The sequence below is a fragment of the Bidens hawaiensis genome, unplaced genomic scaffold (genome assembly GCF_021521415.1).
Source record: "Bidens hawaiensis isolate Kalapana, Puna unplaced genomic scaffold, B.hawaiensis_p1.1 tig00012744_1, whole genome shotgun sequence".
Taxonomy (NCBI): domain Eukaryota; kingdom Viridiplantae; phylum Streptophyta; class Magnoliopsida; order Asterales; family Asteraceae; genus Bidens; species Bidens hawaiensis.
In genome coordinates this window covers 1-19,962 of record NW_027492055.1, presented here as the reverse complement: position 1 = coordinate 19,962, position 19,962 = coordinate 1, and the positions used below count along the sequence as shown (strand labels likewise).

General features: G+C 39.4%; 1 protein-coding gene across 1 annotated transcript in view; it reads left to right on the top strand.

Moving 5' to 3' along the window:
* LOC143542047 (uncharacterized) overlaps positions 1–9,570 on the top strand; it is a 60,454-nt gene extending 50,884 nt beyond the window's left edge. The window contains exon 5 of the mRNA XM_077034719.1: positions 9,560–9,570. The gene's annotated coding sequence lies outside the window, so the exon portion shown is untranslated. The remainder of the gene's footprint in view (positions 1–9,559) is intronic.
* The last annotated feature ends 10,392 nt before the right edge of the window (positions 9,571–19,962 follow it).

The window sequence follows — 19,962 nt, the reverse complement described above, 5'->3', positions numbered from 1 at the left end:
ACAGCGCTTCAAACGGCGCTGCTTTAATACTTGCGTGGTAGCTGTTATTATACGAAAACTCTACCAAAGGTAAGTGAGGTTCCCAACTTTTTCAGAAATCCAACACGCATGCACGCAACATATCCTCCAGGGTCTGAATAGTTCGTTCACTTTGCCCATCCGTCTGAGGATGGTATGCTGTGCTCATATCAAGACGGGTGCCTAGTGCGCTTTGCAGCGATTTCCAAAAGTGCGAAGTGAAACGAGAATCTCAATCAGAAATGATTGAGACAGGCACTCCGTGTCTAGACACTACTTCCTTCATGTAGACGCGAGTCAGTCTTTCCATTTTGTCCGATTCCTTAATCGCTAAGAAGTGTGCAGACTTAGTCAACCGGTCAACGATCACCCAGATAGTATCGCATCCCGTCGGTGTCTTAGGTAAACCCGTGATAAAATCCATTGAGATGTGTTCCCATTTCCACATTGGGAGTTCCGGTTGTTGCAGTAGACCAGATGGTTTCTGGTATTCTATTTTGACTCTGGCACAAGTCAAGCATTTGCTCATGTAGGTGGCAATGTCGGCTTTCATGTTCGGACACCAGTAAAGTGCCTTTAAGTCATGGTACATTTTATCTGAGCCAGGGTGGATAGAATATCGGGACTTGTGTGCTTCGTCCATCACCAGAGTTCTCAACTCTCCGTACCGTGGAACCCAAATCCGGTTCTCAAAATATCGGACCCCGTCCGATCTGGTTTCAAGTTGCTTGTTCATGCCCCGCATGAGTTCCGATGGAAGATTATCATCTTTCAAAGCTTCGAGTTGCGCCTCGCGAATCTGGTCGGGTAAGTTTGCATGAATCGTGAGTTGCAATGCTCGCACTGGTCTGGGTTTATCTGTTTCTTTTCTGCTGAGAGCGTCAGCCACTACATTGGCCTTGCCAGGGTGGTACTTGATGGCGCAATCATAATCCTTAAGCAGCTCGACCCAACGACGCTGTCGCATGTTCAGCTTCTTCTGATCGTAGATATGTTGGAGACTCTTGTGGTCGGTGTAAATGGTAATTTGGTACCGTACAAGTAATGCCTCCATATCTTAAGGGCAAACACCACAGCTCCAAGTTCCAAATCATGGGTCGTGTAGTTCTTCTCGTGAACCCGTAGTTGTCGAGAGGCGTAAGCTATAACCTTCTCGAGTTGCATCAGCACACAACCGAGGCCTTGTATTGATGCGTCACAGTGTACCTCAAAATTTTCCGTTCCCTCGGGGAGGGCTAGAATAGGGGCGCTGCAGAGTTTGGTTTTCAACAGTTGAAAAGCGGATTCTTGCGCGTCACCCCAATTGTACTTAGTGCCTTTGTGAGTCAAAGCGGTGAGGGGTTGAGCATTCTTTGAAAATCCCTCGATGAAACGTCGGTAGTAGCCGACCAGTCCTAGGAATTGCCGCACCTCAGTCGGAGTCTTAGGTGCTTCCCAGTTTTTGATGGCCTCTACCTTACCGGGATCGACATGGATACCGTTCTCGTTGATCACATGTCCTAAAAAGTGAACCTCGCGAAGCCAAAACTCACATTTCGAGAGTTTAGCATACAGTTGTTCCTTCTTCAACAATTCCAGAATTAACCTCAAGTGCTCTTCGTGGTCAGCCTCGTTCTTGGAGTAGACGAGAATATCATCAATGAAAATAATCACAAACTTGTCGAGGTACGCCTTGCATACTCGATTCATGAGATCCATAAATACGGCTGGTGCGTTGGTTAGTCCAAAAGGCATAACCGAAAACTCGTAGTGACCATACCGTGTTCTGAAAGCCGTCTTCGAGATATCTTCTTCGCGCACTCTCAGTTGGTGGTAACCGGATCGCAGATCGATCTTCGAGTAGTAACTCGATCCTTGAAGCTGGTCAAACAAATCATCAATTCGGGGTAAGGGATAACGGTTCTTGACCGTCATCTTGTTCAACTCCCGGTAGTCGATACACATGCGGAAAGTCCCGTCCTTCTTTCGAACAAATAAGACAGGGGCTCCCCATGGCGATGAGCTAGGTCGGATAAAACCCTTATCCAACAAATCTTACAACTGAGTGGACAACTCCTGAAGCTCCGCCGGTGCGAGCCGATACGGGGCTCGTGCTATGGGTGCTGCACCGGGTGTCAACTCGATTTGGAATTCGACTTGTCGTACAGGAGGGAGTCCGGGCAAATCCTCCGGGAAAACTTCCGGAAAATCTCGCACAACAGGTATATCTTCAACTCGTTTCTCCTCCGCGGGTTTCTCAACAATCTGTGCCAAAACTGCCGGATGACCCTTTCGCAGGTACTTCTGCGCCTTCATGAGGGTAATGACGCTGGTGGTCATGCCGCTTCTCTCACCTTGGACCGAAATGATCTCGCCGGAAGGGGTAGTAATGTGAACTATCTTGTCGTGACATATAATCTCCGCTCGGTTCTCGGATAACCAGTCCATGCCGACAACGACATCGAAACTACTAAGCGAAAAAGGAATAAGGTCGATATCAAAGACATGACCTGACAGTTTTAACTTACATCCCGCAAGTACATGAGTCGTTACTATAGTCTTACCGTCAGCTAATTCAACATGAAACTTAGCATCTAACGGAGTTGGAGTTAAGTCTAAGAGTTGGCTAAAGGCTTTCGACACAAAACTCCTATCAGCTCCAGTGTCAAACAATACAGAAGCAAAACAATCGTTCACAGGGAACTTACCAGTCACCACGTGCGGATCATTGCGGGCTTGACCCGACCCAATCACAAAAGCTTTTCCCTTGCCATTGCTTCCACCACTACTGCCACTTCCATTACCTCCATTGTTGTCGTTCTGTTTCAGCTTGGGACAATCTTTCCTGAAATGACCTTCCTGCCCACACTCGAAACATCCCTTCGTCGTCATCGGTGGCTTAGGAGCACCCTTTGCCGCAAGGTCTCCTCTACACTCCTTCGCCTGGTGACCCATCATTCCGCATCTCTGACACTTGACACGGTCACATGGGCCAACATGATGATAGTTGCACCTATTGCACTTCGGATATTTCCCAGCATATCCGCTCGAACCCTGCCCGCTACCGTTGTTATTGTTGTTGTGATTCTGATTGTTGAAGCTCCGAGTGAATTCGGGCTTACGGTAGTGTTGTTGCGGTGGGAGGTTCGAGGACGAGGATCTGGTGTTGTCAAAGTTCCTCTTTCCGCTGCTCGGGTTACTGTTGCTGTGGTTGTCATTACTCGGGTTGTCACGGGCTTTAGTGGTTGAACCCCTAGGTGGTAACGCACCTTGGGTCACAGCCTGATCCGTCAGTTTGTGAGCTAAACGGATCGCTTGTTCTATCGTGGCTGGTCTGGAAGACGTCACCATGCCCTGAATCTGCGGTGCTTACCCATCAATGTACATTTCAATCCTCTTACTCGGCGGATCTACCATCCGCGGACACATCACCGCTAACTCGTGAGAGCGGGTAGTGTAGGCTTCGATTTCTGAGCCCACCATCTTCAGTGACCAAAATTCTGACTCTAACTTCGAAATCTCCTCTCTCGGACAGTACTCCTCTCGCATCATGTTTTTGAACTCCTCCCAGTTCATTGCGTTAGCCAGTTCCAATCCAAGGATCTGCACGTTCGAATTCCACCAAGTGAGGGCAGAATCCTCAAGTGTTCCAGCAGCGAATTTGACCCTACTGGCAGGGGGACAATTGCACATCTCAAATGCCGACTCGGCCTTCTCAGCCCAACGCAGGAAGCCTATAGCTCCCTCAGTGCCCTTAAACGAACTGGGCTTGCAGTCAAGGTAATTCTTGAAGGTACACGTTCCACTTGGACCTCCAGCTTGGTTCTGAACATGTGCGGCTAAAGCGGCCGCCGCATGGTCGTTCAGCAGAGTTTGGAGTTCAGCTGCAGTCAAGTTGATGTTACCACGTCCTTGTCCAGCGTTTCTTCCGGCCATTTCCTAGAATCACAGTATAAAATGTTAAATATGAATTTTTCTTTCATATACAACACACCATACATGTAATAAAAAGATAGGTAAGAAAGAAATAAGAAACAACATCACATCACAACCATATATTAATCTAATTAATAATTCATGATTAAAACCATTGTATTCGCTACAAAGTATTTCCATTCAATCCTTAAAATCATAGAAAATAATAGTTCGGATGGAGACAACCCCTCCATCTAAGTGTCATCATCACTAGATGTCATCATCTGAGGACACCTCTGAGTGTGCCTCCTCCTCAGCCGGTTCTTCCTCCGGTTCTTCTTCAGGTTCCTCCCCGGGATCCTCCTCGGGCTCCTCTTCGGGATCTTCTTCAGGTTCCTCTTCAGGCTCTGCCTCAGGCTCGGCCTCAGGCTCTGCCTCAGGTTCGGCTGCGTTCTGAGCAAGTTGCATTTGTAAGACATCGCAACGCTCTAGAGCTATCTTGGTTCGGGTCCTTGCTACCTGGAGTTGCTCTTGCAAGTCTATCATCTCGGCTTGCATCTTCCTCATAATATTCATCTGTTGATCACTAGCCTCTTGCATTTCCTTCATTGCCGCTGCCATGCGGGCAATCTCCTCCTTAGTCTCGGTTCCGTCTTTTAACAGTCCGGAAACGTTCGCTCTAGTATAGCGCATGTAACCCACGTCACGCTCCAAGCATGAAACAACAGCTGTGAGAACTCGCTCTACAGGTTCGGTTATGGGTGGTAGGGTGTTGGGATAAGCAGGGTGGTTCGGGTGAGGTAACGGGGGAACTTGTTCGCGATAGACCATACGTCTGATCATGTTAGGGTACCAATCCCAGCTAACGTCGTTTTCGTATATGCCTCTGAATAGGCGGTACCTCTTCGGTGCGGGAGCTTCAAGTTCCGGGACTACACGGGGCGGCGATGCGGTAGGTAACTGCGGTTCCTTCCCGTGAGCATGAGTCATCGGATCAGATGATGATGAGGGTGGCGTCGACATCCCTACAGGTAAGCCGTGTATGCGCGCGTATGAGTGAAAGAGGTAAAGAGATAAGACTACAAGACTACACAAACCTATGCAGTGCGTATCATTATAACTAATGGGTCGTCGCGGTTATAGTCTAGTATGCATGCAGCTTCTAGTTCGCTATAACCAATGGCTCTGATACCAATCTGTCACACCGTCAAAATCCACTAACGGAGTTTTACCGTCAGAGGGTGTGAACTAACAGGATCGGAATCCTTAGTTATAATCAAACCATAAAACAAAGTTTCAAAACCATGAAAACGTTTACGAGTAATCAAATGCGGAAGCGTAAAACCATAGAAAACAATGTTACGTCACGCAGGACGACTTAAAACCCAATGATAACAGTTTAAAAATAAGTTTTTCATAATTAGAATGTTTCAAGCAATGCATGTTCCTAAACCGCGCGCCCGCCTCAGCTACCTGAGAATAACATACTAAAAGTGTCAACACAAGGTTGGTGAGTTCACAAGTTTATATAAAAATAAAGCGTTTAGCGTTTGCGATCAGCGTTTTGCGTTACAGCGTTTTGCGTTACAGCGTTTTTCGTTACAGATAGTGTTATCTCAATTATATATCTTTAGGTATCTAGCCTATAAAACAAGTATTACTAAGTGTTCGACACCGAAGCTGACTGTTTATCAATTTGCCTTGCCACCAGGTCATCCAGACCATGGTATGTGTTTAGCCAAGATTACACCCACTCGACATCCAGTCGAGTTTAGCGTTGGGTGGGGTTTGTCAAACCCAGTAGTACTACTCAACAGTGACTCGCTATTATCCAAATATTAACCGGTTCGATGTGAATGAAGGACTTTAGTTAACGCGTTTGCCACTTAGTATTTACAAGTGATATATAATCTATATTAACAAAATCTTAAATGCGTTTTCGGAGTATGTTATCTCCCCCAGTGAAAAGCGTTTAAAAAGTTTAAAAGGGGAAAGTGAAACTCACTGTTTGCGAAGAAATTCCCAAATTAAATCACCAAGATATGCGTCACAGAAAAACTCTCTTTAGCGTTCTAAAACAACAAAGAGATTTTTCTAAGTGTCGGAATATTATCGAGTCTCTAGACCCGGCACATAATACCTATGCACATAACATGTTTCGTGTTTCGTTTGTGAATCGTGTGTGACTTTAACAAATGTATTTGTGATACGTTACATGTGTAAGCAATTATATACGTGTCATGTATTCATAAAGTACATTACTAGCAATTACTCCCCGTAAGGGCATTTTGGTCAACAAATAACAATTAACTAGCCATTATTCCCCATGAGGGCAATTTGGTCAAATCATGACAATCAATTAGCAATTATTCCCCGCAAGGGCAATTTGGTCCAAACATAACAATTATATAGCAAGTATCATGTTTCATGCAATTTCACAAAACTCAGCAGCTAGTTTCACCGAGACAGAAATTCTACTTGAAAGACTGTACTATTCCACTGATCATAGCATCTCAATTAATTTACCAAAAATCATCACAGAAACATATATGTCTTAGGTTTCCAGAACATATTTTATTATATTTTTATTCCACATAGTTTTCTTACAAACATCAAATCATTACAGCAAACTCATAACAGTCAAATTCATGCGCAACAGAATGTTATTTGAAATTCCCGTTAAACGAAAAATCCAATAAACGCAAGACCACTTGGGTTAGGTTCCTAACTCAATAAGTCAACTTCCAGAAGTAGAACCAACCCAATTGGTCTCGTAGTTCATGAGATATAATATTTACAAAACAACCTAACAGAAGGTCTAACAGCTCAGCTTTGCACAACGTTTTTGTAAAATCATAAAATTTAACTTCTACTTGTCCAAAAATTACAAGTTTATATTCTTTAGAAACTAGACTCAACCTAGTTTACTGTAGTATCAATAATCTCAACCAATTTTCACTTTTACACTTCGTTACAGTCACTTAAACATCAAATACACATTCTGTCTAGAAACTGTTTGCATCCAAACTCAACATATTAACTATCTATGAACTATCATGCATTCATATAACACTCTAGACTCCATAAACACCATCCATGCACATCAATTACACCTTTACATTATGATTAGGGTTTTTTGTTTGAACTCAAATCAATGACACAACAATTAACGTGTAACAATATCAATACTAGTTATCATATCATTATCAAATCAACAACAATCATAGTAACACAACACCATATCAAAATCGGCAGCTAGGGTTTGTGATTAACCCAACAAACATCAAAATCAAGTATAAAGGATGCATAGGATAATCGATTATACCTTCCTAGCACCTTATTCTTCAATCAAAACTTGAAATTGGTGGTTGTATGTGTGTGTATAGGTGACGGCAGCCAAGAGAGCAAGGGGAATGGGTTCCGATCGGGATTGAGGGAATGGGGTAGAGGTTAGGGTTTATTATTATTATAAATAATAATATGTTACACTTTGGCCCCTCAACTTCTAAGTATTTCTTATCTAGCTTAATTAATTTAGTTCTTGTTTCTTGTCTAGCATTACACACAATATAATCAAGTAACACATATGTTAACACATAATTATCACATAATTATTATGTTGACGTTTTTCGTTTATTCACCAATCGTTTGCGTCAACTCGTTTGCGTTTCGGTGCAAATCCCGAAAGATTACACATGTAGTAAGTGTTAAGCGTCATTTAAACCCTAGTTTAAATGTAATGAGGTGTGCGTTATAGATTCAATGATCTTAAGTTTGAATTGACGGAGTTGAGTTAACGGAGTTAACCTGAAATTGACGATTGTCACAGTTAAAACTTATGAAACTCATCAACTATTCGTAGCTGACCTGTTTTTAACATGTTTTTCAGTTATTTAGAAAAGTGGAGTAGATTGCTTATGTGATACGTGTTGGGATTGTGATCGATGCTGTGTAAATTGGTACAAGCATTCGAGTTAGGAGTAAAGTAGCTTATCGGGCTGGATTGGTTTGTATCACCTAGTTTGTAAACGAAGTTAGATCGATGTAATATATTGTAAATTAGTTAGTAAAGTTTCTTTATAAACAATGTGTTTGATATCAATTGTGTTTGTTACATTACCGTTTTACGCTTCCGCAAATCGCTTAACGGGGTGTGACAATTCTCAACCTGTTTTCTAAATATATGTGAGAGAGATTTGTAAATTATATGGTTTGGTTATGTGTGGTTGTAAGAGCATTCCCAGCAGCTCCCCTAAAATGATGTGAGGGGGTTTTGCAAATTATAGGGTGGGGTTATGAGTGATTATGAGTACAAATTATAGGTGGAGAGAAAAATGTAGTGATTTTTTGTAAATTTTGCAAGACTTTGTTTGCCCCCATTTATTATTTAATATTTGTTGAATTGGTTGTGAGTAGAGGAAAGAGAAAATTGTAATAATAAAGTTATAAAAAAGTATTATTTAACTGAACAGTATAGATAAATGTAGTGATTTTTAGTGTAATTATAGAGATAGGGACGAAGGACTTGCCGAGAATGTTCTGAGTGGAGGAGAGAGAAAATGTTATATGAGAAAGTTAAATTTGGGGTTTGACTGTTCATACCGCATAATGTTTTTCATATTTTCTAAATGTGGTCGTGAGTGGAGGAGAGAGAAATTAGAATGATAAATGTATAAAATGTATTATTTAATTTAGTAGCATATAAAAAAGACAATGATATTTAATGTAATTATATGATATATATGAATATATGATATATATGAATATATGATACAGAATGGACTGAGAATGTTGTAAATAAAATTAAATGTCGTGTTTTTAACCTTTATATGTATACATAAACTCATAAAAGGTTTGAAAAATTAAAACTTATTAAAAGTTAATAGAAATAAGGATGCTGATTTTTCACAATAAAATTGAAGTTACATAACTTCGATTTATATAGATGAGTTAAATGGGTCGTGTTTAAAGCTACTGTAACACCGTGAAAATACCCCATCTAATTTTGGGCCAAAAATGTAAATTCTGAAAGTTCAGGGACCGAAACTAGAATTCTGAGTTTTGAGACCTATCACGCTATGCGATGGTCACCTGATAAACACCATCATGCTACCGACAGTGTATCACACAAATTAAGAAAATGTGGGGCGCCGCGCTACGCGACGGTCAACCCAACTGGTCCATCGCGCTACGCGATGACCAGGTTAAGTAACCAAGACAAGTGTCTAACCACGTGTCAACACGTGGCATCACCTGATTAATTGCGGTGTCGCGCTATGCGACGGCCCTGAGAAAAGACCATCGCGCTACGCGATGCCCAGCAAAACTCAAGTATAAAAGGGCAGCTACGGGTTCAGTCCATTCCATCCCATTTTCACCTTCATTTTCACCTTGATTCCGCGAAGAAAAAAAGTGCAGAGGCGCTGTTAATGGTCTGTTAGACCCGTTGCCGATTTTCTTAGTCCTTACTCTCGACTAGCCAATTAAGGTAGGATTATGGTTAAGTTATCTTATTATTTAGCTATTAGAGCCTAGTTACGAATATAGTCGTTAAACTGTAACTGTTTTCCAATTAATATTTTATAAAGTAAAGGCGTTGCTTCTACACGAAGTAATGTTATTAAAACTATATTTTGACGGGCACGTAGTAACTGGAAGGGGGATATCATTAGTAGACTCTTCTTGCCTAAGGAAAGTAATTCGTACACATCCCAATCAACCACGGGCCGTTTACTTACCTGGAGAAGTTTGCCAACGTGATATCCTTTATTAGGCCAAAGCGTGCTATTACAAACGTCATATGTAAATACAAAGTATTTTCATAAAACGACTATAACTCTACTAAGGTTAGGTTAGACCTAAGATTCTGCTGATCAGACCTCGAGTCTATTGAACTGAATCAGACCTAAGATTCTGCTGATCAGACCTTGAGTCAACAAGCTTAAAGTCTGCTGAATATTATCAACTACGTACTTATGCATACCTATTATGATATATAGGCTAATAGCATACTGAAGATAAGGATTCTGATATCACAACTAATAATACAAGGTAAACATTTATGGTCTGAACTGATTTTACTCTTGTAATAGACAGGTTGTTTATTGCAAAAAGCCTGATAAATGTTTGAATGAGATTATTGTCTCTAAAATCGTTATAATACAAAATAGATAATAAAAAGCAACTTAGACCAAATACACATGTGTCTGGATCCATACATAACTGATAATTGGCATACAAAACCAAGTCAGTCATAACCAGTTCTCCAACAAGGTCACATAGCTTAGGGGAAGGTTATCTCCGAATAGGGGCTATGTACTTGGGGAACTTTTGAATTGTGTGTGTAGGGCAGTGGTACAAATCCCGGGAATGACAGGCGTTCCTGCTGAGTTTGTGAAACAAAAAACTATGTTTGTATTTAACGACTGTTATAAACTGTTTTATCGAGTCAACTTTTCACCAGCATATAGCTGACGTGTTTTTCCAACCCATGCAGGTAATTAAGTGATGATGGATAATATGCAAGGATTTGGAGTCATTAGAAGATCGCTCGAGACTCTATTTTTGATATTATAAAATCCTTGTAATAATAATATAACACTGACTTGTAACTAAAACTTGGATATTTAATTCTCAAGTAATTTGGATAATGTAAATTAATATTTTAATATATAAAGACTTCCGCTAAAATAAACCCGTTACTATGATATATTTACAAAACAGGTACCAATCCGGGACGTCGCACCCAGGCCCTAAGTCGGGGTGTGACAAGTTGGTATCAGAGCCATTGGTTTTAGCGAATTAGGTATTAACATAATTAGTACCTAAGCTTTAACCATTTATTTGATAAAGTATGGATAAGTTATGATTGGTAGTCTACCTATCCTAAGTATATACTTATGCAGATGTCATACACGAACTATTACAGACAAAAACGATGGGTAGCAAGACGATCAAACCCTGCACCCTCGTTTGAGCCGTCTGACAAGGCTAGTAGCAATTTTGGTTCCAATTGACCAACTGTATCGGTAAATCCGACTGAACCGGTATATTCAAATCCGGCAGATCTGAACAACCCGATAAATCCAATTCCGACAAACTCGATGAACCAAATGTATCCAGTTAATCAAATCGATCCATACTTGGCTTACGGAAGCCAACCAATGTATGCTCCGGGTAGCCCTGAAATGCCGATAGAAATATTGAGCGACACTTCGGAAGGTATTCCGCTGACTGGCACTCCAAACTACTATCCATACGGGGATATGGAGGTTCAGAGTAGGGTTAAACATGAAAGGAGCACTGAATCCTCTAGTTGGATGAATTGTCATTCCAACCAGAGTATGTGGCACTTTGGATCACCGCCACCAGGTTACCAGATTATAGCTGGACTAAGTCAAGGACCAATCCATTATTCTGAATTTCCTAATTTTCCACCATACCGAGGTCCTATACCAACTAAAGCTGAGCAAGCAAACGAGACACGGGAGGAGGCCCTTCTCGTCGAGGAATTTTATACGACAAATATTCCCGACGAAGAAATGTAGGCTTATGTAGCGAATCCTCACCTGTACCCAAGGGAAACAGCTTATCTTTTTCCTTCTGCATCCGCACCAGTAGGGTATCCTAACCAACCCAACTCGGTGATGGATGAGCTAAGGAACGAAATGATTAAGAAGAATAAGATAAGTAATAAAATTATAAAGAAATGTAACAAGATGAAGAGTCTGGTCAGGAAATGGTCTAGGGACTAGAATTATATTAATATTTTTGTTTGAGCATGTTTATTTTCTGTCCCTCTATAATATGTTTATGAAAGAAATAAAAGATCGTGTGTACTGTGTATTGAATCTGTGTATTTCATTGAATTACAGAATGTCTGATCAAAGAAACGAAAGTCAAAGGAGTCAAGCTGATAAAGCCAAAACTCCTGAAAACAATACTAAATCAATACCAGAAGAATACGTTGGGGGTATCCGCGAGATGATTTTAGAAGTGGTAACACCATTAATCAAAGATACTGTTATTCCTTTAATAAAAATGGTTCAAGATCACACGGCAAATTCTAAAAGTTTGGCCAAATCAATATCAATGAAACAAGTACAGCCAAGCCATAGTGTGTCTGTGCACTCTAAAAGAAAAGAATAAAAAATGTCTAAAGATGAAAATGAAAATAAAAATGAGGGCTACAAGAGCTCTACCGCTGATCATGTCCCAATCAGAGTAAAAAGAGTTAAAGTTGACACGAGATGTACATTCAAAGATTTTCAACTGTACAAACCGAAAGAATTTTATGGAGACAAAGGTGCGATTGTTACACTCCGTTGGCTGGAAGAAATGGATTATATTGTTGTTATCAGTAAATGTACCGAAAAGGAGAGTATCCAATATTCGTCCCAGATGTTTAAGGGAGAAGCACTAGAATGGTGGAACACACTGATAGAGGTGAAAGGCAGGAATAATTTGTATAAACCTTGAGTGGAAGACTTTCAAGGAATTGATTAAACAAAGGTTTTGCCCAGTCCACGAAATTGATCAGATCAAGACGAAGCTCTGGAATCACAAAGTTATTGGCACGAACCTCAAGGAGTATAACACCAAATTCCTTGAGTATTGTAGACTTGTACCACATTTGGTCACTCCAGAATATAACAAAGTGACCAGGTATATTTATGGATTGCCCAAGGAGATCCGTGATCATGTGAGATCACACATGCCCGCAACAATTGAGTCAACTATTGAATTAGCCGGGTATTTGATGGAGAGCATGATTAGAAACCAAGAGGAAGAAAGAAAGAATGTGGCTGAGAAGAAAAGAGAAAGTGATGGCAAGAGGAGGTTTTAGAAGGGGAAAGAAGTGTCGGGTACGTTTAACCGACCTTTATACAAGAATTGTGGAAAAAGACATGAGGGAAGTTGTTTAAAGCCTACAGAAAAAGTGGATGTTCGCAAGTTTGACCCACATTCAACATGCAATTTCTGTAAGCGACTGGGTCATAAAGAGGAGGACTATAGGAAGAAATTGATTGTTTGTTTCGATTGTGGAAAGAGAGGTCATTTCAGTACTGAATGCACGAAGAGGAAACAGGTGGCAGGAGGCGCCAGTGGAAGTGGTGCCAGGAATGATGGGAAAAAGGGAAACGCCCGCGCATTTATGTTGAACACTCAAAAGACGGGAGAATTGCCAGACATGATTACTGGTACGTTTCCTATTAATAATGTTTATGCTAGAGTATTGTTTGATTTTTGAGCCAATCAGAGTTTCACAGATTATAAGTTTTGTAATCTATTAAATGAGCCTCTAGCAAAGTTAAATAACCATTATGAAGTAGAAATGGCTAATGAAAACTTAATCCGAATATCTGAAGTATTAAATAGTTATATTATCTTAGCCGGATATGATATGCCAGTACAACTATTACCTATGGAGTTAGCTGGATTTGATGCTATACTAGGAATGGATTGGCTAGCTGCCAATCAAGCCCGAATTTTGTGTAACGAGAAAACAATAGAAATACTAACACCGAACAGGAAGATTTTCCAAATAGCGGGCGATAAAGAATGGTAGAATTGGAATCCTTTCGAAGATCAAGGCGAGTTACTGTCTAGGTAAAGGTTGCTTAGCATTTATGGCATATGTAACTAAGGAACCTGAACCTAATATGATGAACGAAGTTCCGATTGTTTCTGAATTTAAGGATGTATTTCCCGATGAATTACCTGGAACCCCACCTAACCAAGAAGTTGAGTTCAGAATAGACTTAATTCCGGGAACAGCTTCGATTGCAAAGTCTCCTTACAAACTGGCACCGTCTGAAATGAAAGAACTGAAGAAGCAATTGGATGAGTGATGTGCTGAAACGTGGTCTATAAAAACCTAACCTAACCTAGACACTCTAATTTTAAATTTATAAATCTAGACAATCCAAATGCTAGACCATTAGACTGGCAAGTGTACCTAGTAAAGCCTAATGAAGTCCGGATGTCGAACCCACAGGACACTAGCGACACCTAAACTAGACTCTGACTAAGACATAAGTAAATTGATTTAATTAATTTTTGGGTTTTTAATTATTAAATATAAACTAGATAATACTTAAACTAAAACTGACATGAAAACAAAATAGGAATGAAACTTATATAGGGGAAACAACTACCTAGGTAAGGAATCATACTAGTCAACTCGTAAACTCTTGGAATTGGATTTATAATTGGCAGCCGGATTCTAAAAATATGAAACCTAAGGAATAACTAAAGTATGCTAGATCACCTCCCGGTCTCACCAACAATACCTAAGAACCCTAAATATCATGTAAAGCTCAACGGTTTAATGGTTCGGATCACCTCCCGGTCTCACCTTGCCTAACAATGCTAAGGTACCCAAAGATTAAATCACCTCCTGGTCTCTCTAATCATAAAACACCCTAAGGCGTAAGGGGTATTCTTATTAAATTCGGTTATAATTTGGATCTGTAAGAGGGGCATCCAAACCTAGGCAGTATAACAGACTAGCCACTCATAATATTTGATGAAACAAGGATAAAATATAACGCATGGTTCATCGTAAAACAAATAATCTTAATTAAGCTACCTGCCTGCTTGCTTATTAATTCACTTTTTGGCATATGACTTTTTTGAGCTGCTAGCATGCTTCCTTGATGACTTGTTTATGGCCGTGACTTTTGACTTCCGAAAAAAACCACAAACCCCAAGAGGGGCGCCACCCTCTCTGGTTCCCTCCAATCTGCTTGTAGGGTCCTTCCATTAGTTTATACGGCTCCCTTTTATAATTCCCAAAAACCCTTTTGCTTTTTCTTTTTTTTTTGTGACCTATTAGCCCGCCGCCTAAAATTATCGGCCTAACAAATATGAGAGCTCATTCTGTAGTTAGCCCAAAATATTTTTGAACTTCGCATTCTCCTCGTTGATTCATGTGAGCTCCTTTTTGCCTAAAACACTAAATAAACTACAAAATTAGTTTACTGTATAATTTCGAATAGCAACTTATTTAATTTTCTTAGGGTTCTCTTTTTCGTTTTATTTTCTAACTCATAATCATGCATTTTCTTTATAAAACGTGATTTTACATTTTTCATTATTATTATTAGTTATTATTATTTATTATTATTCACTCGTTGATATTATGATAAAAATACTTCGTTTTAGCTCATTTGTCACAAGAAACCTTTAAAACTCAAAAATGAACCAATTAAGAATAATATTCAACAAAAACCCGGCTCAAAAGTACTTAACAGTATAGGAAATATTTATATATTTATATATAGTTTAGCCCATATCAAATATCCCCACACTTAAACTTTTTTCGTCCCTGAAAAAGTATTTTGCAATAGAATCAGAATTCAAGACTAGTATTCAAAACACATAGGTTATCTTTTAAGCATAAATAAACGCAAATACCGCGATTGCCGATATTGTTGTCCACTTAAACCCAGCCACCAGCCTATCAAGCCCCCATCTTATTTAACGATTGATTTCAATGATATCAATAAACTTAAGGGTCTCACACAGATTCACTTACCCCCATCTCAAGCATAGTCAAGACAATCTAAAATCGGGTTAAAGCAGACTGATTCAACCTATCACCGTAAGCTAAGAACCCTTTAATGGTAAGAAGCAAATGCACTTGGCTGGAATTTAGATGGATGAAAGGTCAAATGAGGTCATACGAGCAATTCCTAAACCTAAAACTATATTAGCGGATTTAGGCCCAGCATTGTTTCACCCGAGCTACAACCCAGTATATGACGGTCCGAGGCCTCCACCCTTAGTATTTTCTAAAAATATTTATTGACTAAAAATATCGAACCCCAATAGTGTATCCTCAGAGTCACCATCCCCTTAGTAACACGTAAGCGCTTCGGCCCCGTCTAGTATGTGTCTTTTGGCATATTTTCCTATTTTTTTCTTTTTCTTTTTCCTTTTTTTTTGTGAATGCTTCTTTGGCATTTGCATAACTTTCTCATTCACTTTACTTTCAAAATATTTGCCCATCTTTGATGTTCGTGCAACAAAATTTTGTAATCTTAGGCATCTTTTACCTAAATATATAACTATTTTCTAAGCTCGTATAGAATTTGGACATGACAGGGCGCCACCACTCATTATTTACTTTCATTAAACAAAGCGGTGTGCTAATTTTAAGTGCACTTAATTCTCACCACCTTAAGGTAGTCAGATTATGGTAACACTTTTTATGCCTTATTGAATTTTCAGCTTCACTATCCCCCCTCAAGATGAGAACCCAAAAAATGTATGATCTATTAGGTATATTATTAATATTTAAGGGAAACTTTTTAAAGCTAGTTGGGCCTACCGACACATCCCAAGCTTAGTGCGCTATCTTTTATTAATCTCATATTAGTAGTTTTAAAAACCAATCTCAAATTTTTCAATCATTTTCCATTATTTGCAAAAATTTTCGATAAATATTTGGGACATTTTTCAGAATATTTTGTATTTTTTATTTATTTATTTATTTATCTATTTATTTTTTTGTTTTTCTTTTTTTTTGGATAAAAACGTCATTTTCCCATCCCCATACTTAAATGTCACATTGTCCTCAATGAGACAGGAAAAAGACAAAAATATAAAGCAATCATTCAAATATAAGTAAAGTGGAACAGACTCCCTTGGTAAATATGACGATATTGCTTCGCGAGTCGTGTCCCGTGCTCCTCCAATTCGAACGCGAACAAAAGCATAGCTCAATAAAGTCATATCTCACGAACGAAAACAACAATCCATAAGCAAGCGTCAACGACATCCCCACACTTGAATCAAACCATGCATCATCAATCAGCCAATAACATCCCTGGAGCAGCAACCTGAAAGCAAACCAAGAAACCAGCAGCACAAGAAAGCAAGAAACCCAAAAATAAAAATAAAAACAGAAACAAAGACAAAACAAAAACATACTACCGGGTTGCCTCCCGGGAAGCGCTAAGTTTACAGAAGAGTCTTCAGCCGGACTCGCTCCTGAAATCTCAATCAGGAGGCTTTTCTTTTATCCAACCCCGGTCTAACCCGTTTAGTTCCACCCGACCAACATTTTTAAGCAAATAACACATAGTGAAACTAACAAGTAATTTAAAACATTCAAACGGGTCGGACCACCAATACTTAAACTTACCCGGACCAAACCTAATACGAGGCATATAATGAGGAAAATGGTTATTCTTGAAGTTCAGTGGTGTCCTATAACTCTTAATGTACCATCTTTGAACCCTCAAAACGTGCTGATCCAAGCATTTTCACGCCCTCTTCAGTGGCTTTGTCGATTTCGGTGGTGATCCACTATCTAGTTCCTCCACAGACCTGCTTACCTTCATATGATGTGGCGACTCAACTACCTCCAGATTCTGATCATCCTCTGCTGCCACTTCCTCTTCTTTTTCGTTTGGTGCACGCTTGATCTCCATTGCTGGCTTCCCCATGATTAATGTTTCTAAGTATATGAGATCGCCAACAGGGTCAAATTCTCCATCTTCTTCATAAACTGGTAAACCTACCAACTCATCACCAAACTCATCCTCCCAAGATGGTGCTTGCTCCTTCTCTTCGTCATCTTCCATCTGGTCAAGTGGCTCCTCAATAGCATTTTCAATTAAGGATGTTGTGTAATCTGGTAGCTCCAACTCCATCTCTTCTATTACGCCCTCATCATCATCATTCCAGAAGACATTAATGGGACACTGATTAGTTGATTTAACTTCTTGGTGAATCGAAGGTGGGACTGGCTCGTCCATTATCGTCTCTGGTTCCAAAGTGATATCCTCACACACAACCTCATCATCCTCTTCGTAAACGGCTTGCTGCTCCTTGTAAGAAAAACTCTCAATCTGATATCTAGCACTTAACTCCTCTAACCTAGCTTCTATTGCCTCTAATTTTTGGAGTCTGTTTATTTCTATCAGCTTATCAAGCTTGGCTTCAATTTCCTCTAATTTTTGACGTCTGTTTATTTCTATCAACTTATCAGGCCTGGCTTCAATTGCCTCTAGTTTTCGAATTCTTGCCGGTTCCTCTTCTTCAACTATTTCCAACATCATCTCTTTCCAACACCTTCTGTATAAAATACTCCTAAATTGACTCGATCTATTAAACATATTAACTAGACCCGATAAAATAAAACTGAAACTAAATTATCCTAAAGACGACTAGACATGCTAAATCAATGACACGGACTCACAAGACACACCACAACTCAAGACACAAAAAGACACATAAGACCAATTAATCAATTAAGTTCAATCAAAGCTAGTTACGTTATCACCTAAGCATCCCCGGCAACGGCGCCAAAAACTTGATGGGTTGAAACGCGGTCTATAAAAACCTAACCTAACCTAGACACTCTAGTTTTAAATTTATAAATCTAGACTATCCTAATGCTAGACCACTAGACAGGCAAGTGTACCTATCGACTGTAGTAAAGCCTAATGAAGTTCGGATGTCGAACCCACAGGACAATAGCGACACCTAAACTAGACTCTGACTAAGACTTAAGTAAATTGATTTAATTGATTTTTGGGTTTTTAATTATTAAATATAAACTAAATAATACTTAAACTAAAACTGACACGAAAACAAAATCGGAATGAAACTTATATAGGGGAAACAACTACCTAGGTAAGGAATCCTACTAGTCAACTTGTAAACTCTTGGAATTGGATTTATAATTGGTAGCCGGATTCTAAAAATATGAAACTTAAGGAACAACTAAAGTATGCTAGATCACCTCCCGGTCTCACCAACAATACCTAAGAACCCTAAATATCATGTAAAGCTCAACGGTTTAATGGTTTGGATCACCTCCCGGTCTCACCTTGCCTAACTATGCTAAGGTACCCAAAGATTAAATCACCTCCCGGTCTCTCTAATCACAAAATAACCTAAGGCGTAAAGGGTATTCTTATTAAATTCGGTTATAATTCGGATCTGTAAGAATCTAAAGAAGTCTAGGGCAACTCACTCCCGTGCAATCACTACCCAAACCCGTAAAAGACCAAAACAGACGACACTCAATTACCTCCCGGTCTCTCAAGTGGCAGAATATAAGGTATCTCTAAACTCTCAGTTACCGTTCCTATGGAATATGCTAACTATAAACCATAAACTAGTTGTAAACACACAGTAAACAATCTAATACGCATCCATACATGAAAGACATTCACAAAGACGCATATGGAACAATAAATTGATCATAAATTAATACCACATACGCATGTGCATCACAACCAAATATAATAAAAACTTTTACCAAAGCAAAAACCAATAAATAAAAATCCAAAACCAAAAATAAAACAAGTCTTAAAAGTATTCGTCCAAACCTAGGCAGTATAACAGACTAGCCGCTCATAATATTTGATGAAACAAGGATAAAATATAACGCACGATTCATCACAAAACAAATAATCTTAATTAAACTACCTGCCTGCTTGCTTATTAATTCACTTTTTGGCATATGACTTTTTTGAGCTGCTAGCATGCTTCCTTGATGACTTGTTTGTGGCCGTGACTTTTGACTTCCGAAAAAAAACCACAAACCCCAAGAGGGGCGCCACCCTCTATGGTTCCCTCCAATCTGCCTGTAGGATCCTTCCATTAGTTTATACGGCTCCCTTTAATAATGCACAAAAACCCTTTTGCTTTTTATTTTTTTTTTGTGACCTATTAGCCCACCGCCTAAAATTATCGGCCCAACAAAAATGAGAGCTCATTCTGTAGTTAGCCCAAAATATTCTTGAACTTCGCATTCTCCTCGTTGATTCATGTGAGCTCCTTTTTGCCTAAAACACTAAATAAACTACAAAATTAGTTTACTGTATAATTTTGAATAGCAACTTATTTAATTTTCTTAGGGTTCTCTTTTTCGTTTTATTTTCTAACTCATAGCTCCAAAAATTCCAACTATACATCATGCATTTTCTTTGTAAAACGTGATTTTACATTTTTTATTATTATTATTAGTTATTATTATTTATTATTATTTCACTCGTTGATTTTATGATAAAAATACTTCGTTTTAGCTCA